The sequence below is a fragment of the Panulirus ornatus genome, chromosome 6 (assembly GCF_036320965.1).
Source record: "Panulirus ornatus isolate Po-2019 chromosome 6, ASM3632096v1, whole genome shotgun sequence".
Taxonomy (NCBI): domain Eukaryota; kingdom Metazoa; phylum Arthropoda; class Malacostraca; order Decapoda; family Palinuridae; genus Panulirus; species Panulirus ornatus.
In genome coordinates this window covers 5,940,239-5,959,074 of record NC_092229.1, presented here as the reverse complement: position 1 = coordinate 5,959,074, position 18,836 = coordinate 5,940,239, and the positions used below count along the sequence as shown (strand labels likewise).

Genomic DNA, 18,836 nt, shown 5'->3' with positions numbered 1-18,836 from the left:
TCGGGCGAAGTCTTGATACGTCCCTTGAGGATGCACTCGCGCGGCCAGCAAGCTCCTCTCCTCCGCTGGAAGCTGCCGGCGAGCTTAACCAATGGGGGGGGTTAGATATTTTACAATAGGTTTTCTTCCAGTTTCTCGTTCAGTTATGGAACGTATGTGGGATCTGGATCCGCCGTCCTCTACGGGTTGGTTCCTGTATGACTCATTCATGGAAGATACCGATGTATCTAAATACATCCAAAATACTCTATTTTGTCTTTGCCATCACAACGACCAAGCATTACTACTAATATTGTTGGTACTCTTGATGACAGTCTCAGTACTGTTGCATCATAATTCTACATCATATCACCCCAAAAGTCACTACTACTACTACCCCTTGTCCTTACCTTTACTGCAACAGATGTGGTTACAACTCTTAAATCACTATAGCCAGCTCTGCGAATTACAGTCATCTCAACACTGACGGGCTTCAGCGATCCACCTTGATCAGTCACTTCCACAGTGCGCAGGAGCCTGTGGGAAGAGATCCTTGCGCAACACCAGGACTTCCTCAGAAATTGGTCCGAGGGTAATTATAGATAAGATGAATGAATAAATGAGTATCACTGCGTGTCACCAGTGGGCCTTATTTTTTTACGTTTATGACTGACATAAAGTCGAAATGGGTAAAGTGTAAGGAATAGGAGGAATGAAATGGGCTCCACCGGGCACGAAACGCTTACTATTTACGCTTCCCTTCAAAATATCCGTTTTCCTTTCGGTTAAGTTGCTGGAAGGAGGAAGCAATGATCTCGAGCGATCGCGATGCGGTATAGACGGCCATAACCGAACAGAGTGGCCCAGAAAGAGAGAACACATATTCACGACGCCTCTAGCTTTAAAACCCATGCTGGAAATAATATTCCCTGGGAAGATGCTCCGCGTGTGAGACGGGCGGGGGTAGATCGCAGAGGATGATTTCCTGGGAGTACGTCGGTGTAAAGCCTTTCCCTTGAAGTGGCTTGGTTGTCTAGGCTATGGGAGCCTAGACTTCCCAGTCTCGCAGTGCAGCAGGATCAGGCTCCTCACTGCTGATCCTGCACGCCCGGACAGCTTCAGCTGCACTGTATGCTCCTTTAGACTGGAGTCATTTATCATATCTTCTTTCGAATGAGAGAATGCTTGAAATGAGATGCTTGAGGACGATATACTGCGTGAGGTTAGTTTATCGTTTGAGAAGTGACAACCTCCAAGAGAGATGTGGTTGCGAGAATAGTCTTTTGCAGGCCACGGTCAAGGTGTGCCGTAATGGTTCACGCATAAGGAGAGGATGAGTGAAGAGAGACTGACAAAGAGGAACTCTGTGTCTAAAGTAGTGGGAGCAGCACGGTGGAATGGAAGAGCGAAGAGACAATGGAAGTATGATGTGAAGGGAGGATTCAGTGTCTCGAGGCCTGAACATGTCGGCATACACTCAGTAAGGATGATTTGGACCGATGTGGTATACTGGGAGCGACGTACTTGTCGTGGGGCCCAGCTAAATCATATGAAGCAGTCAAGGTAAAACATTGCGTAGTTCTTGTGACATAGCATTAGAGGGTAGTGTTTCATTTCGGTACATGATACATAACAGCTAGAGCTTAGACATATAAACTAATAATCCCAATATGTTTATATATAGTAATAGAAAATGATGTTTATAGCCAGTATGGATGGTAGTGATCACCCCCGCGGTACATAAATACGGTGGTGAGGATGAGTTTGGTCAGGCTGGCGGACAGGTGAGATATGGCTTTTGCATCCCAGTGACAGGACAGCTGGCCAGGAGAGTTATGACCACCGGCGGGATGTGATAGGTGTGGCGAATATTGTGTGGCGCCTCCCTCCCTGTGTGTGTGTGTGTGTGTGTGTGTGTGTGTGTGTGTGTGTAGGGCGGGAGAGGGAGTGGATGGTTTTATATGACTAGCTTGTTTATTGTTTGCTTGGATGTGTGGGTGGCTGTGTTCATGAACAATATTTTTTTTCTTCTCTCTCTCTCTCTCTCTCTCTCTCTCTCTCTCTCTCTCTCTCTCTCTCTCTCTCTCTCTCTCTCTCTCTCTCTCTCTCACACACACACACACACACACACAACTACCAAATGTCTTCTCCCGTAAGATAAGGTCTCTTTTGCATACAGCCTAAGCAAATTTGCATTCCCTATGAATACATATCTCACGATACATACAAAGCTGTATTCATCGTGGATATCAGATGTTGACTACAGTCAGTGTATGGCCCAGGGGCTCCACGCTGCCATCAACCCTGCCGCTGCCGCTGCCGCTGCCGCAGCCGCCGCCGTCGTCACAGCCAAGGAACAGAGATGACGAACATAACTCGTTCTTGCCAGCAGGAAGGAAGCGGTTTGGTCTCCCTGCGGAACCAGAGGTGAAAATCCCAGTACACAGCAGCGCACTACGGCCCCCAGGACACTTGGCCTGCACGGTTCTTGGTACACAGCTTTTATGGTCCATCCGGGAGCTTGTGGGGCCGAGAAGAGGCGACGAAGCCTCCAGGACTTGTGAATATTTTATTAGTGCCAGTGTTGGAGGGCGCCACTAGCGGCCCTTTGGGGGGGAATCGCCTCCCGCCCCTAGAGGGTGCCATGGGCGGCCCTCAAAGGGCGCCAATACCACCACCATCGTCACCATCGTAATGTCCTTCACCATCACCATATGAGCATCTTACCTCGTAGTGTTGACCCCCACTCAACTATCACCTTCACCATCACCATACACAAGATCCACTTCCATCGCCACATCACGACCACCTCCCTCACTGCCACCGCCATTGCTCTCACCCATCACTATGTTGTCATCACCATCACATCACCACAAACTATACAAACAGTTCTAATAACAACAAAGAGATATAGATAAGCAAAATCTACTTGCAAGTTCCACTCTCACGTTACTACAAACTTCAAATTAACCAGACAAGTGTTGAAGGTTTGAGGTAGATAATGCAGGCTCTGTTACGAACATGAAACGATCCGAGAGCATTCTGGTAGGAGGCATAAAGGGATGGAGACTACTGCAGCAGGAAGCTTACAGGGTGTTAGACGCTGTTATACACGAGGGTAACCTGCAGGCAGTGGCGAGTGGCAGTACTGGGGCAATATTGACAGGGAACCTGACCGCCTCCAGTGGTCAAATCTGGACCACCCCTGCCACAGACGAAGCACAGAACACTGTGACAGGAACAAGCACAGGAAGTTCTCCCCAAAATGTTCTACAGTTCAGATGGTGAAAGTTGATGGTTCAAAGTGGAGAACACCTGCTCAGGATTAACCAACAGGAGGCCCTTGGGATGAGGGAGGAAGAGGAGGAGTAGGATATGCTGTTCAGAAGGCAACCAGTACGACGAGGCTTGTGGGGAGGTGTGTGTGTGTGTGTGTGTGGGATGGGACACGTCGCATCAGAGAAGTACCGGACTGTGGAGTGTGACCTGTATATAGATATACACAGATGGGATCAGTCCACACATTGATCTAGAATATCCCAAAATAACTGAAGTAAAATTCTCACTGGCTCCCGCTTCGTCCCTGCTGCTGTTTCTGCTGCTTCTGCTTCTGCTGCCGCTGCTGCTGCTGCTGCAGTGCAAACGTTGCAATATCGTGTAATGACGGAAAATTGCAAGCAGCTTAGGGGCCCTTCGCCCACGTGTAGGAAATGGAAAGTTGCAATAACTGGGTCGGTAATCGCGGCCGCTAATGCTCGAGACTTCACTATACCGCTGGGGATTATTGGCTCTTCCTGCCGTACCTGGCAACCCCAAGAACTGTCCCATCCAAGAGGACTGGTCCTCTCTCTCTCTCTCTCTCTCTCTCTCTCTCTCTCTCTCTCTCTCTCTCTCTCTCTCTCTCTCTCTTAACCATTCTATTTACGAGAACTGGTTTCCTTTATCTCTTCTTTCTAGGCCGGTTAGAGGAAAGGAACAAGAGGTGGAATAGGGAGAGGAATAGTTTGAAATAAAAGAGAAGATTGACATACGTACAGAATTACACGATGCAAGTATTCTTTAAACGCGTGTTGGTGGAATCGAAACCCCTCAACACGTATATGAAATGATCAGATCCGCCATAACCCGACAGCCCAAGAGTTTGGCGTATGTTATAGACCATTTTTTTTTTTCTTTTTTTTTTTACGAGTTTCCCTTAAGTCTAGTTCGTTTTCTGTCGTAGGCGAGTTGTTGTGGAAAGGAAGGCTGCCTCCGTGGACGAAACCAGATGCAGATTGTCAGATTGGAAAGAAATCGGTGAGTGATTTTTTTCTGAACGAAAATCTGTTGTTTTGCCACAGAAAGGAAGAGTCTGACGTCGCCACCGTCGTTGTTTTTGTGACCGAGGTTTTCACCGCCACCTTCGGTAAGATTCTCACGAAGGGGCATGGAAGGGGCGCGGGAGGTAGTGGAGGGACGGTGGAGGGATGGTGAAGGGGCAGTCTAGGGAGAGGGAGGGACAGTCCATGGATAGTGGAGGGACACTGCTGGAGTCAGGGTAGACCAGGCTGGCAAGGGAGCCACTAACTTCGCCATCATCACCCACAGGAACACTTTAAGTCTCGGTTGACCCTCATCATTATCATCATCATCATCATCATCATCATCATCATCATCATCATCATCATCTCATGATTCCTCAAGTCTTCCCTTAAGAAGTGAGAGGATCATGAGTGTGACATGATAGTGACTGCTTCTGCTGCTGCTGTTTCTGCTGTTCTTACTGCTAATGCTCATACCCATACTGTTGCTACTGCTAATGCTGCTGCATTTGCTGTTGCTGCTGCTTCTGCTGTTCTTACTGCTGCTGAAGAACTTGCTGGTGCTGTTCTTACTGCTACTGTTACTGCTGTCTCTGCTGTTCTCAATGCTCCTGCTTCCCCTGCTGCACTTGCTGCTGCTGTGGTCGGTTCCTGTGCGTCTGCTGCTGTGCTGTTAAGAGCAATCCTGCGACGGCAATAGTGGTTTTACAGCCGCTGTTATTGCTACTCCTGGATCCATCTCTGGAACAATAATCCAAGCATTTTTAAGTGTGAAGAGCAAGAGAGTCTGTACTAACACGTATCTTTAGTGGGTCATACGTCAGACTTGTGGATTACGACCAACAGTAAGTCCGGCGAGCAGTGGAGCCATGGGATGGAGGATGGGATGAAGTGGGACACGCTGATGTGGGACGGGATGATGGTGGGTGGAGTGGGAGGAAAGGGTCTGCTGGACCGAATGGGGTAACATGTGTGGCTTGCCCCGCACAAGTAGAGGCTGGCCGTTGTGTCTGTAATATAGCGTCATTGGATCTAATATTGGAGAGACCGGGGGAATAAAGTGCCAATGTGGGGGGGGGGGAGACGAGGACCAGTGGGGGGCAGGGAGCTGCTGGTGGGTTAGGGGTGAGGGGCTGGGAGCTGGTGTGGTGGCCGACGACGACTGCCGTCCAGGAAGAAGCTGTGAGGATGTGCGTCCATAACGAGGTCGTCTGAGGGGAAGATGGCGGGGGAGGGAGTTGAGAAAGGTCTCGTAAAGATATCATGGACGTGAGAAGTGTCGACTGTAGTAGGATAACAATGTGGAACCATTAGGTCATATGACGTGGTGTAGGGGTGTGCTGGGTGTAGGAGGTAAGGTGTGTGGTAGGTGTGCTGGGTGTAGGAGGTAAGGTGTGTGGTAGGGGTGTGCTGGGTGTAGGAGGTAAGGTGTGTGGTAGGGGTGTACTGGGTGTAGGAGGTAAGGTGTGTGGTAGGTGTACTGGGTGTAGGAGGTAAGGTGTGTGGTAGGGGTGTGCTGGGTGTAGGAGGTAAGGTGTGTGGTAGGGGTGTACTGGGTGTAGGAGGTAAGGTGTGTGGTAGGTGTGCTGGGTGTAGGAGGTAAGGTGTGTGGTAGGTGTGCTGGGTGTAGGAGGTAAGGTGTGTGGTAGGGGTGTACTGGGTGTAGGAGGTAAGGTGTGTGGTAGGTGTACTGGGTGTAGGAGGTAAGGTGTGTGGTAGGGGTGTGCTGGGTGTAGGAGGTAAGGTGTGTGGTAGGGGTGTACTGGGTGTAGGAGGTAAGGTGTGTGGTAGGTGTGCTGGGTGTAGGAGGTAAGGTGTGTGGTAGGGGTGTACTGGGTGTAGGAGGTAAGGTGTGTGGTAGGTAGGGAGACGATGGAGTGGGATTAAAGACGTCATGGCTGGTGATGAAGGAGGACGATGACTTGGAAGACGAGGTCGAGACGATGAAAGTCTTACCCTGAACACGACTGTCGGAAAGGAAGACAAAAGAGGACGTGCGAACGACCCCTGAGGTCTTGAACATGAACACGGCAGTGATCACTGGTGAAGCTCCTGAATGAATTTTTAATTAGGAATGGTATATATATATATATATATATATATATATATATATATATATATATATATATATATATATATATATGTGTGTGTGTGTGTGTGTTTGTGTGTGTGTGTGTGTGTGTGTGCGTGTGTGTGTGTGTGTGTGTGTGTGTAGCATTTGTGTGTGTGTGTGTGTGTGTGTGTGTATAAATAACATTTGTGTGTATGTGTGTGTGTGTGTCTTCCTGTGTTTTGAAAACTGGGGTTTGGTGAATGATTTTGAGAGGGAATATTAAGTAAAGCAAGCGCTAATGTGTTGTCATAAAGATTGCATTAGCTTACAAGGGGACTAAAACAAATTCCACCGTTGATCTGATACGTTGTGGATGAAATTCATCCCACATGTAAACTTACAGTACTGTAGGATGTGACACGGTGGTTATGAAGCATAGTTACGAATATTATTACCTGTTAGGTAGTAAGCCTCAGAGACGATGCAGAGATGGAACATCCAAAAGCCATGATGCAAAGTTAAGCAAGTGACTTGTTAGGTACGATGTAGAGGGGCAACTTATACCATATAAGAATAGTGGAAGAATGAAACATATTAAGTTATATAAATGTAATTGCTGATAGTAAAACACAAGATATAGAAGTGCCTCACGAGTGCAGATGATATATATTTTTTTTGAACTGTACAAGTGAATAATCACAAATTGGTAATTACGCGAGCACACACACACACACACACACACACACACACACACACACACACACACACACACACACACACTGGGGCACGGATCCTACGGGACCGGACCATCGACCCACTTTCTCCTTCGTTCAGCACAATGTGATTTAAATGTAAATAGAGAAGGTTGTATTGACGCGTGGCTCCCTGGTCAGCCACCTGGGATGGCGTCTGGTCCACCACTCCTGGCTGGCTGGCTGCCTCAGTGAGCCCACAATGCTAACGAGTTTTTTAAGGCTTTTAAAGCCTTTTTTTTTTTATGAGGGGGGGAACTTTAAAGTCTTTTTTTCATTATTTGGATGAACACGTTACGTAGGTGATAGATCCCCTTTTGGTCACCGAGCGAGCAATATCCTGGCCTCTCTTCTCGCTTGTGGGTATATCCCGTGTCCAGCAGCCGGACCTAAACATCCATGAAATCAACTGGTTGTCTCGTTCTCCTGTGTGTGTGTGTGTGTGTTACTATGTCTTCGTTGTTTATGGCCATGCATTACACATACGTACATACATACGCACACAGCACTATCTCTCTCTCTCTCTCTCTCTCTCTCTCTCTCTCTCTCTCTCTCTCTCTCTCTCTCTCTGAAATGACATCAGAGTAGGTGGAATGACGGGATGGCAAGGAAAATGAATAAAGAGTGCACACAATAATTACTTAAATACGTTATTACAGCTCAGCCTAACGCGACCTGGGTGAAATGGAACAGAGACATGAAATAGAAGATAATGAACGACATACGTCATTCGTGTAATGGTTATCATACCTAACACAGGTGCGACGTGGAATGAAAATAATGTGATCACCGATGAGTGGCGACGTGGAGGCCACAGTGATAGAAATGTTTCATTAAGTCTGGTAAATGTGTCGAGTTGGTGGTAGAGATGGTTTTTATATGAGGGTCGTAAAGCAGTTTATTCATGAAGGTGTTTATTGTACATCTACTTACCCACGACCGTTTTCCATTGAATGGGTGGAGGGGGGGGGTCATGTACACAGCAGCAGTATATATATATATATATATATATATATATATATATATATATATATATATATATATATATATATATATTTATATGTGTGTGTGTGTGTGTGTGTATGTAAGGGTAAAGTTCAATGCTGTTATGTTCTATGGTCCTCAATGAAGCAAACTGAAGATACACTCGGGGAAAAGTCGAAGGAAAAAATAGATATTTTGAAAACATTTACGAACAACTAGGAAAATCCCGAACTTCCCAGCCTATATATAGAGAAAGATGGGATTAGAAATAAGATAAGTTGTTTCGTATCGGCAGATCATAGGAGTCGGTTAAGAAACATAGCCTGTGCACCAAGAACTTCAACAGTCGTAAGGAAGAGAGAGAGAGAGAGAGAGAGAGAGAGAGAGAGAGAGAGAGAGAGAGAGAGAGAGAGAGAGAGGGTAATCAATTCGGCAAGAGTTCCGTGAGTTAAATCCATAAGTCATGAAGCCCAAAGAGAAAAATATTATGGCGATCGACAGCTCGGTAAGAATCGGATCCCTTCAATGTTTTGCCCAGAGAGATTAGAAGTTTAAATGGAGTGAGAACTGGAAACTTCTTCTAAGAGATAATGACTTGGCATTGGTGTAACTCGGCTCCAGATTTTAATCCACGATGAACTACTGCTCAGTGTGTGTGTGTGTGTGGCTGCACACACACAGACACACACACACACACACACACACACACACACACACACACACACACACACACACACTGCAACAACACTGTTGTGGGACGAACAGGAGATGCGGTGAGCTATTGGCTGTGGAGCCCTTCCTCAAGGCTATAGTGAACGCTAGGTAGAGAAAGTACCCAGTGGTTTGATGTAGGGTGGGTAACACTCCCACTCGGCGGGTATGGTATGCGCGGTGAGCGCTACGGCGCTAGCCTTTGCCTCTGGGCAAAACGGAGTCGAAAGGAGTAGGACTCGCGTGTGTGTGTGTGTGTGTGTGTGTGTGTGTGTGTGTGTGTGTGTGTCTGTGTGTGTGTGTCTATGTGTTAGGACTAGCCGCCGCCTCGACTCTCTCTCTCTCTCTCTCTCTCTCTCTCTCTCTCTCTCTCTCTCTCTCTCTCTCTCTCTCTCTCTCTCTCTCGCGGTACAGTGCCCACGCTCTTTCTCTAGCCCCCTAATATTAATTCGTAGATATGTCCTCATGAGCACCAATATCGTGTGGCCTGTTACCTCGGCTGGGCGCTATTCATTAGGACTTTATACAGCCAGATATGAAAGCCTCGAGTTTGACGAAGCGCTGCGCCTCATCTTGGTGATTTCACTCTCATTTTATGTTGGAACATCACGACCACTCGCTCTCAGTTTCAGGCCAGCCTTTCTCTCCCCTTTTGTCCCACCCACAGCCGTCGGACCATAGCCTGGACCTTATTTCGTCTCGTTTCGCGGTGAATTACCATACATATATATATAAGTATATTCTTTGCAGAGCTTCGCTCGCTCTTTGAAGGATTTGGCATTATGTACCAAAGATCTTGTGAGTTATTCAGAGAGAGAGAGAGAGAGAGAGAGAGAGAGAGAGAGAGAGAGATTTCGTGTTTCTTTTTTCCTGTTTTTTGTTGGGTGTTGGTAAAGGAAATCGTATCTGGCATTTCTTGTGTCTCCTGCGAGAGATCGGCGGGTTGGTTAGAGTAATGGCTCCAGCAAGTTAACCACAAAACGGGTCTCCTTTACTCTCTCTTCTCCCCCCCACGTCATCCTTTCATCTTCTAACCCCTCAGTGTTTGTCCTCCTCACAGTTTTGTACGTCCATGTGATTGGGCGCGGGTGGAAGGGGGCGAGGCTGGTCGGGTGAGTGTGTGTGTGTGTGTGTCGTGCCAGCCCAAGCCTCGCTGAACGTGTGCTGGTCGGAAACGAAACGTGTAATAGCATGTCGTTCTTAAGCATCCCAGGGTTATAATGGCTGGGTACACATAGTGGGTGATGCCTCGCAATGGACGATGCCTCACAGTGGGCGATGCCTCGCAGTGGGCGATGCCTCGCAGGTTACTGCCTATAGAGGCTTCTCATCTTAGCATGGATCTTGCCACACAGACGACCACCTCCTCCTCCTCCTCCTCTCCACAGCGGAGGGCGGAGGAGATTTTCCCCAACCCACCGTCGCTGGTGCTCTCATCGCTGTTAGGGGTTTGATAAATGGCCAGAAATGAGTCTTGTGTGTCTGACCCCAAGCAGGAACTGTGGGCTCGTGATGACACACGCCCCTCGTGAAATGATGGACGAGATTTCTGAAACTGTATCTGAAATTTTCTGGTCTTGATTTTTTTTTTATCTTTTCGTATGATCGGAATTACAGAAATATACTCAACACAACTTCAAATTACTATATAAACACTGCCATAACTTCTAAGATCAGTTAGATTACTTAAAAAGCTAATATTTTTTTACTGTAATTTGTTTACAAGACAGTTTGTTCGCTTTTTGATCTGTTTACATCAGTAATTCAAAGTCAAGGAGTTGGTCTTGTTATGCGAACCACTGAACAGTAGTTACGTAGACTTTATCAGACTCATTATGTGAAAATAAAACCATCTAATTTCAGTGTAGAGCGAAATATATGATCCTCACCTGACTCACATTCGGTATGACTATATATATATGAATATATGTAGTGTGTGTGTGTGTGTGTGTGTGTGTGTGTGTGTGTATGCCCTTTGAATTATCTGTATGCCCTCTGACTTTTACCACAGTCATCTGTTAATGTCTAATAGCTTGTGCGCTATCAGTAAAACCTCGAAAGGATCCAGCGGTGTTTTGCAAATTGAATTCTCCCATATTCCGTGCATAGTATAAAATCACATATATATTCTATGTTGTATATATATGTATACTATATATATATATATATATATATATATATATATATATATATATATATATATATATATATATATATATCGCTATGGAAGAAGAAAGTTAAGAGTAAATGTGAATAAGAGCAAGGTTATTAGGTACAGTAGGGTTGAGGGTCAAGTCAATTGGGAGGTGAGTTTGAATGGTGAAAAACTGGAGGAAGTGAAGTGTTTTAGATATCTGGGAGTGGATCTGTCAGCGGATGGAACCATGGAAGCGGAAGTGGATCATAGGGTGGGGGAGGGGGCGAAAATTTTGGGAGCCTTGAAAAATGTGTGGAAGTCGAGAACATTATCCCGGAAAGCAAAAATGGGTATGTTTGAAGGAATAGTAGTTCCAACAATGTTGTATGGTTGCGAGGCGTGGGCTATGGATAGAGTTGTGCGCAGGAGGATGGATGTGCTGGAAATGAGATGTTTGAGGACAATGTGTGGTGTGAGGTGGTTTGATCGAGTAAGTAACGTAAGGGTAAGAGAGATGTGTGGAAATAAAAAGAGCGTGGTTGAGAGAGCAGAAGAGGGTGTTTTAAAATGGTTTGGGCACATGGAGAGAATGAGTGAGGAAAGATTGACCAAGAGGATATATGTGTCGGAGGTGGAGGGAACGAGGAGAAGAGGGAGACCAAATTGGAGGTGGAAAGATGGAGTGAAAAAGATTTTGTGTGATCGGGGCCTGAACATGCAGGAGGGTGAAAGGAGGGCAAGGAAATGAGTGAATTGGAGCGATGTGGTATACAGGGGTTGACGTGCTGTCAGTGGATTGAATCAAGGCATGTGAAGCGTCCGGGGTAAACCATGGAAAGCTGTGTAGGTATGTATATTTGTGTGTGTGGACGTGTGTATGTACATGTGTATGGGGGGGGTTGGGCCATTTCTTTCGTCTGTTTCCTTGCGCTACCTCGCAAACGCGGGAGACAGCGACAAAGTATAAAAAAAAAAAAAAAAAAAAGAAAAAAAAAAAAAAAAAATATATATATATATATATATATATATGTATATATATATATATTCTTATGAGTCCACGGGTAAGTGAAACACGATAAGTTACCAAGTTCCCGTGATGATATGATTGTTACACACGAAAGTGCACTTGGGAACTTATCGTGTTTTTTCCCCGTGGACTCGTATGACTATACTTGATCACGCGCTCAGTTTTGATCCTTTCCAATATATATATATATATATATATATATATATATATATATATATATATATATATATATATATATATATATATATTCGGGTTTCGTTTAAACTAGGAATGGATATAAGGCGGCCCCCGGGCCTAATCTGGCCTTTTGAAATATGTAATCCGCCCCGTGAGGTCAGTAGGAACTATGAATAAAAGAACGTCAGCTTAGAGTCTACACGAGAAGACCATAAGAGACCAAGAGGAGGACAGAGAAAGTGAAAATAATAACTTCATATTTACGTAAGGCATGCATAGGGTGGTGATGAACGATTGAGATGATGATGTACGATCGTATTTTGTTTAAGGATTATTCTTGTTTAGAATTCAAACTTATGTCTGTAGTATTTATACATATTATAAGGCCCGATGTTAGTGAAGTCTTTCCAGTCGTGTCCCAGATTGGAATTTACCCACACTGTGATTCTGAACCTTAAAATGTTTGTTTATTTTCTGTTTTTACAGAAACTGGCATAAGTAGTTTGACTAGTGCAGACTAGAATTTGGTCACATGTCCTTATTATTCATTCTCTCTCTGGCTGATCCCTCTGTTGTGTGATTCATGTTTGAATTCTACATTTCGAGAACTTGTTCGACATAAAATGGAAACCTAACGTTGCAGTTTGATTGTCTTAAGACTGAGGTCTGAGGTCGTCTTGTATATAGCTTCACTGAGGTGTCTTATATCGCGACACTGAGGGGTCTTATATCGCGACACTAAGGGGTCTTATATCGCGACAATGAAGCGTCTTGTATCTCGACAGTGAAGCGTCACTAAGGTGTCTTATATCGCGACACTGAGGGGTCTTATATCGCGACAATGAAGCGTCTTGTATCTCGACAGTGAAGCGTCACTAAGGCGTCTTATATCGCGACACATCGTACGTAGAGTAAGCGCATTACCAGTGCGGGTGCTGGAGGAATACCACTTCTCGCCATCTGAAGGTCCTTCTTGCCCAGCACTCCAACAGGCGTTCCTCAGCCTACACAGACACAAGGCCAACCTCCTCCACTCACACCAGCGACGTAGGTTTGTGTATCTTGAAATCCAGAAGCTAGAGAAATTCCGAATGATTGCACACTGCTTGAATGCTAGAATTTAAAACGAGTGCCAGTTCTGCGAGAGAATTTTCCCCTTCTCCTCCATGTTGTAAGCATCATAATCTCGTATTCCAATGTCGAGTTTCTTCACGATATTAACTAATTATTCCATTATCATCTTAACATAGTCGCGTTACTCTGTCACCTTCGTATTCTCGCTACCCTTATAAAAAAAAAAAGATAAGAGCATTAGGCAGTGCTACGCAAACCTCCTCATAGAACCTGGTGGCGTTTACATCCTCTGTAGTCCTGCTCTGTGTAGTCTTGATGGACTGTAACCTCCTGTCATGTAGTCTGACGACAAGAATGCAGACTTGCTTTACAGTAGACGGGACTCCGTTATGATTGGCTATTTTGAACTGCGCATGACGAGGGCGTTGGAATCGCGACGAATCATGTCTTTAGGAGCATTGGTCTTATGAGAGACCTAAATAATGATGAAAATGACATTGATGCTAATGATGATAAGCACGTACATAAAAGCAGACGCCAGCTACCTTAAACGCTGACTGTTTTCAGTCACAGAAACTCCTAACATTTCTTGGGGTCACACGGACCTAGTCTTGCCATCTCGTGTTTGCTGTGCCCTCACAGTGCCCGCTCTTGCCATGGCACCTGTGATCATAACACAGTTCTAAAACTCCATTTCTCTGCATGAAGCTAAGGAAGAGAAGAAAAAGGAGGTGAGTTTTCTTCTTTGGACATCTCTGAAGGCATTTACCTTCATGTGGAGAGGAGGCTAGCGAGGAATTCGGACCTCAGGGAACTCTGAAAAAGACGCTTTAAGACTGTCACTCCAGCAGACTCCTTAAAGTTTGTTGGGGAATACGACGTTGTAATGTGTCTATAGAGACTTCCAGCTCTGCAGGATGAGGAAGGCAACGGCAGCCCACTTCGCAGTAGAGGCAGCAGCAGCAGCAGCAGGCAGCAGAAATGCTGCAGAAGATACCAACACCAAAAGGAGCGACAAGAAACAGGAACAGCGAGACAGGAGCAGTAGCAGCGGCCCTGGAGCCCGGAACTATCCGGTATTCCCTGTGTGAGCCAAGTTAATACAGCAATTAGTGTGGCCTCTGTGTATATGTGTGTGGGTTGAAGCTGGGAGTTTTCAGACGGGGAGGACCGACCAAATCGCCTTCGGCATCGCCTCCGACAGGTCATTCCCTATGGCATGCGGGTCCTCGCGGCGAAATGGGAGATTTATGAAGAATTGTGAGGCTGCTGCTGCTGCTGCCCCATCTTGTGAGGAATGTGAGGATTAGACGCGGGGAAATAGACCTCATTTCTATTGCCGCAAATGAGAAATTATCGTTATGATGTCATCGTCATGTGTTATCCCATTTTCTTCCATCTGGCGTTGTGATAGAGGTGGGATTTAGTAGTTTTACGTTTTCTTTGTTATATGCTACCCTCGAAACTGTCCAGACATTCGTTGTTATTTTATTTTTGTTCACTGAGACGGCGTGGGAGACTGATTGCCTCAATCAAGACTTATCTCTCATTAACGCTATGTTCCCATTTCATCCACCCACCCATAGGGGAGGATGAACAGCTGGATTGACTGTGGACCGACCGCCGCAACCAGGATTCGAACCTATGCCCTCGACCCCGGCCGGCCCGTGAATGCACCACGGTCAGCGACATATTTGTTCTTTTTTGGTAAATTGATTGTGTTGCATGTACTGTATTTTCTCGCTTCATGGGATTGGCCACAACTGATGCGTGTTTGGGGTAGAAATCCTACCCAAACTTTTACATACGTCTAACAATTCTCACTGTTGATCATGTCTTTTGGCAGGTGGAACTTCCTTAATCCTGGACTGGGTAAAAAGAAGGAAAAAAAAAGCTATTTTTTCTGTCATATGTGGGTGGGTTGGGCCATTCTTTCGTCTGTTTCCTTGCACTACCTCGCTGACGCGGGAGACGGCGACTAAGTATAATAATAGATTTAATCATATATATATATACATATATATATATATATATATATATATATATATATATATATATATATATATATATATATATATATATATCGAGAAGTAATGTCTTTTCACATTGTACTCCTCATGAAACGTAACGAACCCCCTTCTCTCAGGATTCCTTCTTTCATTTACTTCTTTCGCGCCATTAATGTTAGAAGATTTAACGAAGAAGACTTCCTTCCCTTCTCCTTCCTTCATAATACAATTATAGTCACTGTCACAAAACACAGAATCGACGTCCTGCTTCCAGTATCTATGGGTTTTTTAAAAGACACTCAGTTGTATTTCATTCATCTGAAGTTCCGCTTGAGGGACGTCTTTCACTGCCTTCATCTCTTGGGGTAAGTCCTAACACAGTTTACTTCGTTTTAACTTCGTTTCCATAGCAATATTCCTTTTTTTTTATCTCTTTTTTTTCCCCTCAGTTTCTTTTTTTCTCTTTTTTTTTTTTTTTTTGCCTTCTCTTTGACGTATCCATCAGTCCTTCCCTGGCGTGCAAACAGCAAGGTGAACTAACGCGTAGCTTTTATTGCCCGGGTTAATCCGCGAGCATCAGTAACCTCTCTCTCTCTCTCTCTCTCTCTCTCTCTCTCTCTCTCTCTCTCTCTCTCTCTCTCTCTCTCTCTCTCTCTCTCTCTCCCGCACGGAATTAATCTGTAGTTTAGAGAAGGGTTTGGGTTTGGTGTTCGGCCGTTCACACGAGAGTGTTTTATGGTCGTGAGGGAGAGCACACAGCGTGTGTGTGTGTGTGTGTGTGTGTGTGTGTGTGTGTGTGGTGAGGAAGCGGAAACATTGGCTGAAAGCGTCTGTTTTAATCAGGCCTCAATCACTATGGAATCCCCTGAGGTTGAAAACCTGATGCACCAGCCATCAGATGATTGCTCTAAATGACAGGGGATGATGGATGGAGTGAGGCAAGAGAGAGTTATATCTCACTCTACTCCTTATCGTTATAGATAAGGATGTGTTAGGGGTGATTTCAGTCACATATTAAATAGGGTTGTAGTCCTAATGACCTTCCTCATACGTTGATGGCCGAAAAACTCAACTACAACAACTACCACTCCTTTGCTGGAGGAGTAGTAGAGATGTGATATGTCCTCAAGACTGTGAGTTCTCATACATGAGTGGGTTATTTTCATCGTTACACATCTCGTGAGTAAGGGGGGGTGGGTGGCATGCCTCCGTGGACGTTTGTTGTAATACTCCAAGGATTAAAAGGATCATGGTAACCTCATACTCATCCCCTGGTAATGCCCCTGGAATTTCCAGAATCCAGGATTTTACCCAAAATATCATCAACACTTGACAACAGTATGGCAGTCGAGGGTGTAACTTCTGACGACGCGAGGTCAGACATCTCACTTTCCTTGTTCGTAATAACCTCAGTTACCCACGCCGTCTCGGCCGGAGAGAAAAAGGGAAGAAGATGCGAGTTGCAAGTGACTGAAGCTGAGGACATTTCCAAAGACTTCAAGACACCTCGAAGAAGTTTGTAAGGACGAAGTTGAGGCCCATCAGCACCAGGCCAAGACCCTTGGTGGGACACAGGTGCACTTCACCGTCACCTGGTGCCAGATGCCGTACAGTAGATGGGCACACGAGCAAATCATATGTTAAGTGCCTATTTCCAAAAATCCAGAACCGTCTTTCGCTCAGCATTCGAAGTACATTGAGTAATACTATTGTCTGCCGCGGTGCTATTGCCTCCTGAAATTTTCGTGGTAAGGGAAAACAGATATTGGTTTGTAGTGGCCCACATCTGCGCTCTTGTGTTTATCGTATCGAGGGGCTGTATCTACAGCGGTGCCTGTAAACATCCTTCCCGAACTTCAGTGGCATCAGGCAGGACCCACGGTGGATTCTCTGCTTCTGTCCTTCCCCGTTCGTACTCCAGAGGACCTGGGTGGTTTGGTTAAACACCTCCCTACCTGGTTGTTTGTGGTGGAGGCTCGAACCTGTCCACTGTGGTTGATGGTTCCATCGCCTTGGGAGAGGAAGTAGGGATTTTTTTTTTTTTTTCGCTCCCTTCTTCGTCCTCTTCGAGTTGCCTCAGATTTACTACCTCAAATTTTACGCTTTCTTTCTCCATTTTCATTATTCATGGGACTAAATCGTCCTTTTATCACGATTCTGCCGAAGTTATGGGCAACAGCTGCCAAAGTTTTGCTTTCAATTTCTTCTGCCGCTTAGATTAAGGAGCACCGTGGCTGGCGAGACTCACCGGACAGTCAGGAAACTCAAATGCCTCACACTTTCTAAAGAGTCGTGTAGTCAGTACAAGGCGCAGTATATCTACGTCATGTCTATGTGGACGGAGTTTATAAGCAGATGTCTCGTGGTCAGTGGTGGTCTACTTTGTTCCTTGTGGGAATACGTGTTCAAACGATTATCATAGCCTTCGAGGCGTGGTTAGCGTTGATGACTATGGGTCACGCGCAGGCCCGTCGGGCCTGGATGCGGAGGTCGGCTTGCAGCCAACCCAGCTGTTCATTCTCTCATCAGGACACGTCTCGCCTACCTTCAAAAAGATAAGATCAATATATAATACAACAAGAGAACTTTGATACTGTATTTAGGTTTGAGATGCATCACGTAAAGTCAAGGTCGAACATCTTATTGTACATTACTGAATGCGTATCGATCCGGCCATTTGCTGTTCCAACAGAATTTGATGGAAGTGTCCATGTGTATGGGGCACACATACTGACACAGACGCACACAGACGTGTACCACCTGTACGCAGTCATGCTCCCCATGACCGAACACCAGCTGAGGAACTACCTTTCTCTTACCACACGACCACTCCATTCGGTATCACCACCTGCTATACCCAGCTGAAGCTGAGGAATACACCCACCCTGCATCACCAGCCTCACCATATCACCCGGGGACCTGACCCTACATCACCTGGGTACCTGACGCTACATCACCTGGGGACCTGACCCTACATCACCTGGGGACCTGAAACCTCTCGTACCATCAGGGATCCCCACCAGCAGCTGGGTGGGGAACCTGCTTTTTCTCACACCACCTGCAGGCCAACACCAGCTGGCTGTTTTCCAAGACCACATGGGAGCCTGACACTCCACGCCCGGCCCCTAGCCCCAGCACCAGACAGCAGTAAACATGATGTGATGCACAGGTCTCCACCACATACGACATACATACATATTCAGGGATGCGACATCGTAAAAAAAAACCCTAACCCTCCCAACCAGTCACACCCACTACACATACTGGAGGAGGAGGAGTTGTACCTCTTAGACCAACAGGAACCCCACCGCAACCACGACCCACAACCCCCCCACAACCCATCATACCCACTACACATAATGTGAAGGGAGGGTTCCAGGACTTGCTGTGTACCGCGCCCATGCGAGCGACAGAGGTTCCCACGCCCTCTGAATATTAGACGACATGGCCGGAATGTGACCAGAGCCGCAGCCGCTGCTGCCGCCGCTGCTGCAGTAACTCGAGAGATGGAGACCAACCAACCGCTGTGTGGAGGGAGGGGGTGAGAAGGTGCAGATGGTGTAATGAATGATGCACTACAGGGAGAAGGGGGATGAGGGAGGGAAGTGGGAAATGACGAATGTCATCAGGGA

General features: G+C 46.1%; 1 protein-coding gene across 7 annotated transcripts in view; it reads left to right on the top strand.

Annotated features, from left to right (window-relative positions):
- The window catches only part of LOC139749027 (uncharacterized), a 326,169-nt gene that overhangs the window by 119,716 nt on the left and 187,617 nt on the right, over positions 1-18,836 (top strand). The gene's annotated exons all lie outside the window — the stretch shown is intronic.